Here is a 10,495-nt window from a genome sequence, read left to right on the forward strand (position 1 = left end):
TCTCCCGGGCTCCATGATCTAAATTTAAACGGGAAAGCTCATCAGACTTTCTACATCCTCCTACGAGTGAGTTCACTCATTCTCTCTATTCGTTCATGCCTCGCCTGACATTATTATGTGAGAACACAGGACAAAAAGTTTTACTGCTACATTTCATATGACTACTTTTAAGGATCCCAGAAAAGCATTTGGCAATTTTATTGAACAGCTGATTATAATACACATCTTGTTGCATCCCTTTTAGGCTGGGGACATTTATTTTTGTTTGTGAACTAAGTTCCAGGCCATGTGGAATTTAGTCTAGTTTATTTTGGGAGGTGAAGTCATGTTGGCTTTTTCTTTTTCCTCTTCCTTTGGCCTTCCAGCATCCTTGTTCCTCCTGCAGCATTTGCTTCTAGCCTCTGGTTTGTTCATAGGGAATCCCAGCGACCTCTGGCCAACTTAATAAGTGTAACACGCCTAGGTTCTTCCACTTCAGTGCAAACCTGTTCTTAGTTGGTCATCTGTCAGGATAGGAGAGAAGCCTACCTTTGTTTTTCTTATTAAATAATGAATCAGCCCAGATGATATTGTGATTCTATGATTTTATCTCTTTTCTGGGCAAAATGAACACTACTGATTATAAATAGCTCAAGAAAAACTGACTCATTTAATCATTTCTGCTGTTTGCAAAATTATCTGTTTTGTTTTGTTCATCTCTCTCTCTCTCCCTCCCCTCCCCCTCTCTCTAACCTACAATAGTATTTTGAGTATGTAACACTTTTCATATAAAGTGATCTGTCTCTCTGAGATTCATTTTCTGGGTGTGGATTTCAAGTTCCCAACTGGGACTGGAAGGAAGTTGAGTGGCGAGGTGCCTGCGCATTTCCCAGTCTCCATGAAAGGTTGGCTTCACAGCAAGCTCTGCTTTGTACTTATCTACTTCTGGACTCAGTGTAGGCCATCAAATCCTCCGTGGGGTCACTTATTAAGGTGTGTGATGTAATTTCATATGGTTTGACACACTCAGTTCTTGTGGGGAATAAAGTCAATGAGAGTTTTATTGTCCATTCTGAAACCTGCAGGTCACTATTGAGAATAGTTGTTGGCAAACTCTGTCTACGAACCTTGACTATAAAGAACTCCAGGGATCGCAACAGATTATAGTCATTACCCTGGTGGAAAGCCAAGCTAATTGTGCCTGGATCTGACCCTCTGGTTCCAGAGAGTCTGGCTCCTCCAATCCTGTCATTTAGTTGATACACCATAATGCCAGTGTTATTGTGGGGAGTGTGATCAGCTGCACATCAGGTGCTGGCCCTCCAGCGTTTCCTTTGTAGCTCACAGTTCCCGAAATTTGAAACGCCTGGGCCTTCCATTCTGCATCAGTCAGTGCCATTTCATCGCTGGTCAGTTGCTGTAGCCAGTGTAGGAGGACATGACAAATTCAGACACATGAGTCCTGCGGTGAGATCTGTGGAACTGTAGAGGAGATGAGAGTGACAGGTGTTGGTCCACAGTGCAAGAAGGCCAGAGCTGTCCCAGTCAGAGATCAATGGATGGGAGGCAAGCTACGTGCAGGGGGAACTCATTACACTTTGTGCAATTTTCCAGAATGTTCTTCATTTCGGTATGACTGGCAGACACCCACAGTCACACTTGATTATAGCATAGCTTTCTTGGTTACTGAGGTACCTTTGTTACTGAAACCTAGTGGAATATCATAAAGGAAAGTCACAGTGTGTCACTAAAGAGCCCCTGTGATGGAAAATGAATTCTTAAAAGAGAAATGATGATGTGGTTCAAGGTTTCGTGGCATTAAATATTGCTGTTTTTGAGATTCAAAGTGGATTTGGGAAACAGGAGAGTATTTGAAATGCTGTTTTTTAGTTAAATTGTAGTTTTCATTGTATGAATAAAAGTTGGGAGTCAAAGTTATTAGAAATGAAATGATTTTGCCTGCATTTGTTTAAGTAATAGCTGTGAAGGGCCTGACTTTTCTGAGGAGGGTCAATAGCTCCTACAACTCCTTGGCTCTCATGCATGCTTGGTTCATCCTAAGTAGCCTTTATGGAAGTCATTCCTTTCCTGTGAGACTTAAAAGAAAGGAGAAAAAAAATGCATCTATTTAAAGACAGTGTGTGCAGGGGAATATACTGGCCCGCAAGCTTACCCATCCTACCTCCCTGTGTGTTTCTTAACATCAGAGCAGGAGGTAATACTGTCTTCTAGAGTTTCATGGGTCCATAGCACCATTGTGCACACATGGAGTGAAAATTGAAAGGCAGGGTAAGAAAAGGGCTTTGTGTATGAAGTTAACAGCATAGAAAACACATGGTATTTTAGTCACCTTTTATCTTTTATGAAGTGAATGGATTCCTAATGCTATAGCAGTGGGATTTATTTTTTAACTATCAGTTCTCTTCTTTGTCTTCACTTAAGCTGCCTTGCTCTGACTTGCTCAATTATAAGAGGCCTATTTATAGCATCCATAGCTCCGAGTGGACTGGAAACCCTGACTCATCCATTCTCACTTTTAATAGCTGCCCTAGCGTGAATATTTGGGTTTTTTGACTGTCTCAGTCTTTGCTGTGAGAAAGGGAAGGTGATCCTATTTTAGTCCTAAAACATCCTTTAAGAGTTAGAAATCATCTTTGCAACATTTTTATGCTTGGCTTGTGTCTCTGGGAACTTCTCTGTCACTTGGTGGGATTCTCAAATGCAAGATGACAGTAAATCTCATTTAGTGAGAACTATGTGTGAAGCCATGAAAACGCTTCGCATGTATCAACACACTCACTTCACGGGGCCCTTGATGGAATGGGTCCTGCTAACAAGTGAGCAGCTCAAAGGCCAGGGATTTGGGTTCAGCACCTTGGTTGAGAGTTAAAGCAGGGAGAGACCTGATTTCAGCAGGGTGGACTAGAAGCCTTATGTTCTTGGGGCAGTGGCTAAGCATGTGGGAATTTAAGAGAAACAAGCTTGAGATGCATGTTTGGAACCAAGACTGGTCTTTGCAGAAGGCCATCACTGTCCCTGGAGCAGTGGATAGTTGTCTCCTAACTCTGCAAAACCCCTGTGACAGTGAGTCAAAATAAAATGCTACTCGACTGCTGTTTTTATAATCTTCCTTCTCCTAGTATTTGAAAGAATAACTGAGCCCCAGATAGAACAGTGAAAGGCTGTGGAATTCTTGAACAAACTGAAGTTAAGATGCGGTACCATTTTTAGGAAATGCTGGCTATGGTTTCCAGCAAGTAATTGGAAAGGTCAAAGAAGTGGTTATATTTCTGCTAGAAGCTGAAAGAGAATCTTCTTAAAATATACATTTCTACCCAGCAACGTCTTATTCAGATATATCCCATGGCTTTCCTTTGCATTTAGTATCAATCTCAGGTTCCTTATATCTGCTCACCTTACTTGTCTTTGTCCTTCTGAGGTCCAATATGGGCCTTTTGTTCCAGCCAAGCAATCTCATTTATGTTTCCTATATATGGTGTGCTTCTTAACTTGAGCCTTTACTTAGGATATATTCTGCAGCTTTTTTTTTTTTTTTTTTTTGTATTGGGAATCGAATTCAGGATCTTGCACTTGCCAGGCAGGTACTGTGCCACAGAGCTGCATCCCCAGCTCTATTCTATATCTTTTAAGAGGACTAATTTCTCCCCTGTCATTGTCCAAATTGTGTCCTCCATTTGTCCTTCCTTTCCTCCATAAAACCTTTCTTTGGCCCACGTGTATCTCTTCCCTCCCTGAATCCCTGTAGCATTTGCTGTGTACATTGTTTCTATGTGAATAAAGTGGTAGTTATTAAGTAACTGCTCTGAGTATTTATATCTTTTTTCAACAAAGCTTTATATTTTGATAAGGCAGGAATATAGGACTTAATCTTTTTATTTTTATTTTTTTCATTTATGTATTTATGTATTTGAAACAGGGTCTCACTATGCAGTTTGGACTCATACTGATCCTCCTGCCTTCAGCCTCCCCAGTGCTGGGGTTACAGGCATGCGCCACCCCCAGCCCCACTATGTAACCACCTCAGCGCACCCTGGGGACAGGGCTGGCATGGCATGTGGGATTGGGATAGGACTTAACATTTATATTGTGTCTACCACAAGGCACCTGGGGCCACACTTTGGATCAACTTGAATTCCAATCCTGGCTTGGACATTTTCTCATAACCAGAGGCTACTTTAATTTTTATTCAGCACTGTCAGCCCTCAAAGAAAATTAATAATAGCTATGTCACAGGGGGATGTAAGAACTAAGCATGATAAGGTACATGAGGGTAAATGTACAAGCACCAAGCACATAAATTACTTGCTTTGTTAGCTTTCCCATTGCCTGGACACAGTACCCAGTATACACAACTTAAAGGATGAGAGGCTTAATTTGGCTGGTTGTCCGCTGTCTCTAAGGTGGGAACACCAAGGAGTAAGAGCTGGGTGGAACAGAGATGCTTAGGTGTCCAGGAGGCAGAACTGGAGAACAGTGTCTTAGAGGAAGGGGCAAGCGGTCAGGTGCTGTACCCCAGCTATGCCTCAGGAGCCACCCCTAGACACTCAGAGATGTGTACTGTCCATGTCCTGGGCCTCTCATCAACCAACGAAGTTGATAACCCAGTTTAACTGGTATACTTTTTCATAGAATCTTCTTTGAATAAATGACTGTTTCCATAGTGATACTTCTCTAACCACAGGAATTTATGCCACCTCAGCAGCTTTATTAGCTGCGTAGGCAAGCACAGGGACTAGGGTTTGATCCCTGGCACCACGGGCCATGCCAGCCCTGCCCTGGGCATGCTGAGCTGACCACCAACACTGGGTGTGGTGGGGCAGGCCTATAATCCTAGAGCTGGGGAGGCTGAAAACAGGAGGATCACTACAAGTCCGAGCTGCATAGTGAGACCTTGTACCAAATACATAAATTAAAATTTAAAAAAACCTTTATTAGGAAGTGAGAGAAAATTTCAAGTGTACTTAGATTTCATTTTCAAATTCTCTGTGGAAACCATTATCTTCCTCATTGTCATGTGCTTTCCTATGCCACTAGACCTTGTTCTTATGTCACAGATTGATCGATCTATCATCTGTCTCTGCCCATCTGCCTATCTGCCTATCTATCTATCTATCTATCTATCTATCTATCTATCTATCTATCTATCTATCTCATCATGTAAGAGTTCCCCTACTGATCTCCTAACTTTTCTACCTCATTGAATTTTTTATCTATGCTGTGTAGCAAATCACCCCAAACCCAGAGGACTAATAAAGTACTAGTCATTTATTATGTTTTGTGACATTACAGTCACGTGTGAAATGGGGCTGCTTTTACCTGAAGGATGGCTAGGGGCTGGAAGATCCATTCAAACTGGCCCATTCACCCAGCTATTGGCTGGGGGCCTCAGTTCTTGTCAGGGGCAGTCCCTGGGATGCAACTTCTTCATGGTATGACCATTGGATTCATGCGTGTGAATGAGTGAAGAGTGGAGAATGAAGAGTGAGATGTGAAGTTGAAAGCAGAAATGTTTCCTATACCCTAGTCTTTGGGGTCACATACTTGTTTCTGCCACACTGTGGTCACACAGAGGAATTCCTCATCATGAGGGGACCGTCTAATACAAAAGAACCCAAGTGATGGTCATTAGAGGTGATTTTTGAGACTGATTAACAAGGTCTACCTTCTGGACTCCAGAGATTCAGAGACTTCCCCTTTCAGAAAAAAAACAATATCCTTTAAGACCCCTCAGTGTCATGTCAGTACACTGTCAGCTCAAAGTCCAAGACAGCATCACTTAAGTCAAATCTGGGGTAGCCCTTACATAGTATTCCTCTGGGTCTGTCTATGTGAACTAAGAAGACAAGTTGTCTCCCACCTGCCCAGTACCCAGCAATTCCAGAACAGGCGCAGAACAATGGTAGTCACAGTCTTCAAAAGGGGAGGAAATAGGACCCCCTGGCTGGCAGGCTTTCTGAAATGCAGCCAGGCATGTAGTGCCAGCCGTTGCTTCAAGCTCAGCCTTATTGCTTAGAAATTATTCTTTAAGTCTTTTGTCTCTGTCCTCTGGGCTTTTGGTTGAACTTCTAAGTATTTCTTCCTTTCCAAAAACAAATGGCCAGAATTTGTTCATGAGTAGTTTTCTACACTTGCTTCTGGGCTACAGTAATTCAAGGATTTAAAGAGCTCTCAGTTTGTACCCTCAGTTGCTTCGAATCCAAGAATACAACTCTTCAAAAAAATTAGTGTTTTTTAATGACTGATTATTAGTTGATTTCATTGAACAAAAGCCACACGGAAGGGCTGGCCAAATAGTTCAGCAGATTAAAGCGCCTGCAACCAGGTGCAGTGGCCAGGGGTTCGATCCCCAGGCCTGCCATGCAGGACCGGCGCCCGGGGCATGCTGAGAATGCGATTGAGACTGGGCGTGGTGGCACACTCCTCTAATCCCGGCTCTTGGGAGGCTGTAAACAGGCGGATCACTACAAGTCTAATCTAGTAGTGAGACCCTTGAACACTGTAGACCCTTCCCTAAAATACAGGGAAAAAAAAAAGCCACAAGAAAACATTTTCAAGACAGGCTCTTCTTATCATGGTCTTCCTTCAACGCTTCAGGGGAACATCGTTTTCAAGTCTGAGATGGCTTGTGGGTTTAAAGGAGTGAATTTATAAGACTTACTTTTGAATCTTTCAGGCTTTTTGTCAAATGAATGCTTTTTTCACATACTGTCTCAGATCTTTCTAAGGTCTTAGCAGGTCTTACAGTCATTCACCAGATTTAGTCTTTGCTGTGAAGTTACTTAATTTGAGAAACTTGAAAAAGCTGAGAATGAGAAATACAGTTTTTTTTTTTAAACTCAGTAAATCTGGAATTCTTTATATTTTATTTATTTATTTATTTATCTGTCTATTTATGTGTTTATTATGTATTTGGTACAGGATCTACTGGGTCTCACCACACAGATCGGACTCATAGTGAATCTCCTGTTTTTAGCATTCCCAGCCCTGAGATTACAAGAGCACGCCACCACGCCCAGTCTCAATTGCCATCTCAGCGTACCCTGGGGGCAGAGCTGGCACAGCAAGCTGGATATCGAACCCTGTCCCTATGTCTGCCTAATCAGGTGTTTTAATCTGCTAAACTATCTGGCAGGCCCGAATTCTTTGTATTTTAGTTTGTGTTTAGCTCACTTTTCCTCTTGCATTTTGCTATAGGCAGCTAAGAGAAGCCAGGTGGCACTTTTAGCACTCTGTCCAGAAATCTACTTAAGTAGATCATCCAGTTTATTAGATACATTTTCTACTTTGCCCATCATCATAAGCAACAGTACTGCTACCCCATAAAAGATTATGGGGAAGGGGCTGGGAATATAGCTCAGTGGCATAAGCGCCTGCCTGGCAAGCCTAGGTCCCGAGATGGACCCTTGATACCACACTTATTAAAAAAAAAAATGTATGTGGATAGGTGTCTCTCAGGGAAAAATGAGATAGGAGAATAGGGCACGGCAAAGGTGGCTGGGGAAACAGGACGACTCCTTAGTTACCAAATCCCAGGACGCGTTTCCAGAACAGTTCTCAAAGCCCTGCATATGGACTTGCTGTGAGAACTCGAGAGGGTTTTGACAGGATGGCCCGTATCTGACGTCAGCTGGAGGATTGGTACAGAAAGCACGGACCATATAGTTTTTGCCACTGTGTTCTTTCTTTTTTGCCCAAAGTTCACCTTCACGTTGTAGAGTGTACTTTTTTCTTAACTTGCTCCCAAATTGCTCTGAAGATCCTGTTTCTTTTCTTACCTTTAATAAAATTTTATTACCTCTAAAAACAAACAAGTAAGGCAACAAACAAGACTGCTATACTTTCTGCTAGAATGTCACGTGGTAACTATTTCCTTCAGTTTTCTTTTTACATTTTATTTATTTTTTCGCATAATTTTATTGATAAACAAATAGCAATGAGGCAGTTTCAAATCAAATTGGTAGGACAGTTTCAATAATTTGCATATTGCATACATTCTTCGTAGTGGTCCTTCAGTTTTCAATAATACTGATTTTCCGCTTTTCTTTTTCGTTCCTCTATTGTTTAGAGGTGTTTTAGTTTCAAGCAAAACCAAGCAGGAAGCAGAGTTCCTATATGTCGCTATTCCCCACACACGCATAGCGTCCTCCATCATCAGGTACCTATCCCAGAGCAGTGTACTTCGTTCCATTTGGTTTTCATCAGCTTGATGCTCTTTGTCATTAGAGCAGCTGCCATGTGTAATGATCAGCAGGGCGCATTTGTGCTGTCAGTGGAGCATCCTGGGTGCGTCATCATCCACTAAAGCCCACAGCTTGCGTTTAGTTCAGTCTTCGGGACTTGGACCAAAGTACAGTGACCTATGTCCTTTATTGTACACCATAGGGAGAATTTTACACAGTATTTTTACTGTTCTAAAAAACTCACTGCTCTCTGATAAGACATCTCTTTTTCTCTATCACTTGGCTTTGTATATAATCCTGTGATTGACATATTGAGTGAAGTATGATTAAAAATACAGTGACTGTTTAGATGAAATCACTAAAATAAAAATCACATCGTCATTGGCCCTCCACAAATGACTCTCGTGATTTATCCTACCCTTTTTGCCTCTTCTGAAGCAGCTCTATAAGTCCTCTTTTGTGATGGTCCCTAACTGTGCAGTTATGGTTACCTTGATGCCCTGAATCCATTCAAATACCTAATACCTCGGTTCATCAATGCTTCTGTTCCTAAACAATTCAGTTTGCCAACAAAGTGTTCGACAAAATTCTGCTTCCATTAGCAAACTCCATACTAGGTGATGAGCATACTGTGGCCACTTTTCTGAGAGCCATGGAACAACTTGAGTTTGTGAACTGTGGTACTGCTGATGCCATTCATGATCATTTTGACTTCTGGGAAGAGCCAAAGGTTATGCAATACCAGATCCAGGGAGCAAGGTAGAGGAAGATACTCCACCATGTTCTTATTTGACAGAAATTGCCATAAATATATTCAGTCAGTTCAGGTATGGAGGCAGCCGTGGCAGTACAATGGAAGGTGATTAACAAAAAAGAACTTCTAGAACTTCTTCAGAAAGCAACAAAAGTGCGGTGGCGCATGCCTGTAATCCCAGCACTGAAGAGGGTGAGGCAGGAGAAGGTGATAAAAATGATGGGCCAAGTGTATTTAAAGAAATAAATGGCAATGTCTTTTACTATAATAAGAATTTTAGAACTTTTATTTAATCATTCATCACACTTTGTGATTATACCTCATAGTTTTCTCTTTCCCAGATTATTATATAGTTGGAAGGGTATGGCATGCAGAATTTCCAGATCAGTTTCTTTCACTTAGTGACAGGTGTTCAAGGTTCCTCCTTGTCTTTAGGTAGCTTGACAGCTAATTTTTTTTTCCATTGTTGCCTAAGATTCCAGTTACAAATGGGCCACAATCTGGTCATTCATTCACTCACTCATTTTCTTTTAAATGTTCATTGAAAACTTCTTTGACACACAGAGGAGAACTTCATTTGGAGTTTCTTCAAAGTACTTAGCCTGTCCCAAACATTATTTTCACAATCCTTCCTCTTCTGCCTGTTACCCCACACCTAATCAATCTCTTTTTAAAAATTTAATTTTAATAAAAAAGATACAGAATTTCACAACGAGATGATAGGAAATTAGCAATAGTTGCTATATTGCATATTGTTAGCTTCAAAAAATGAAGCATCTAATCAGTCTCTTATGTTTGCAGTTTTTGTCATAGTAGTATCCTGTTTCCAGGCATGAAAATATCTTTACCAGCCAGGATTTGTTCAGAGAACTATATATGAATATATGCACATGTACATTCCTTGTTGTGTAAAAATCAATGTAATGTGCACATAGATACTATAAATTTATTTTTTAGGGATTTGACTATATAATTGCAGGGCTGACTCCCTTACATGGGGCTGCATATGTATATGTCAATACAGTCCTATGCTTGTAGGGCAGGCACCTGGAAAAGAAAGAAAACATAAACTGGTCCTGAAGACAGACTGATAGCAAATCCATCTCTCCTCTACTCCAAGCTGGATTGATGGGCATGGTGTGCAGGAAAAGCCGGCAGCCTTCACCACAGGACTAGACATGCATCTGGCCCAGGTCTTGGAGACACAGCCACAGACGGTCCAGGAGAAAGCTGTGAGCTTGGCTGCTGCACAGGCTAAGCAGGTGAGCAGAATGATATGAGCAATTGGAGCTGCAGTGTGCCAGGAGGCCCGCCCTGCCCGACCCAGAGTGTAGAGGGGATAGCTGCTCCCTTCCTGCAGCACAGATGCCTCTTGTTCTCCTGGTCCTACACAGGAAAGGGACTCGTGGACAGTTCACTGAATTGACAGAACACAAATACCAATCTACTGGACTCATTTTTTTCTTGTCTTTCCCTCATTACATAAATTATTTTTTCATAACTGCGAAAATTTTTGCATATTGATTTAACTGTCTAAATTCAATGGAAAAAAATCAATGGA

The sequence above is a fragment of the Octodon degus genome, unplaced genomic scaffold, assembly GCF_000260255.1.
Source record: "Octodon degus isolate 3935 unplaced genomic scaffold, OctDeg1.0 scaffold00074, whole genome shotgun sequence".
In the NCBI taxonomy this organism is placed as follows: Eukaryota; Metazoa; Chordata; class Mammalia; order Rodentia; family Octodontidae; genus Octodon; species Octodon degus.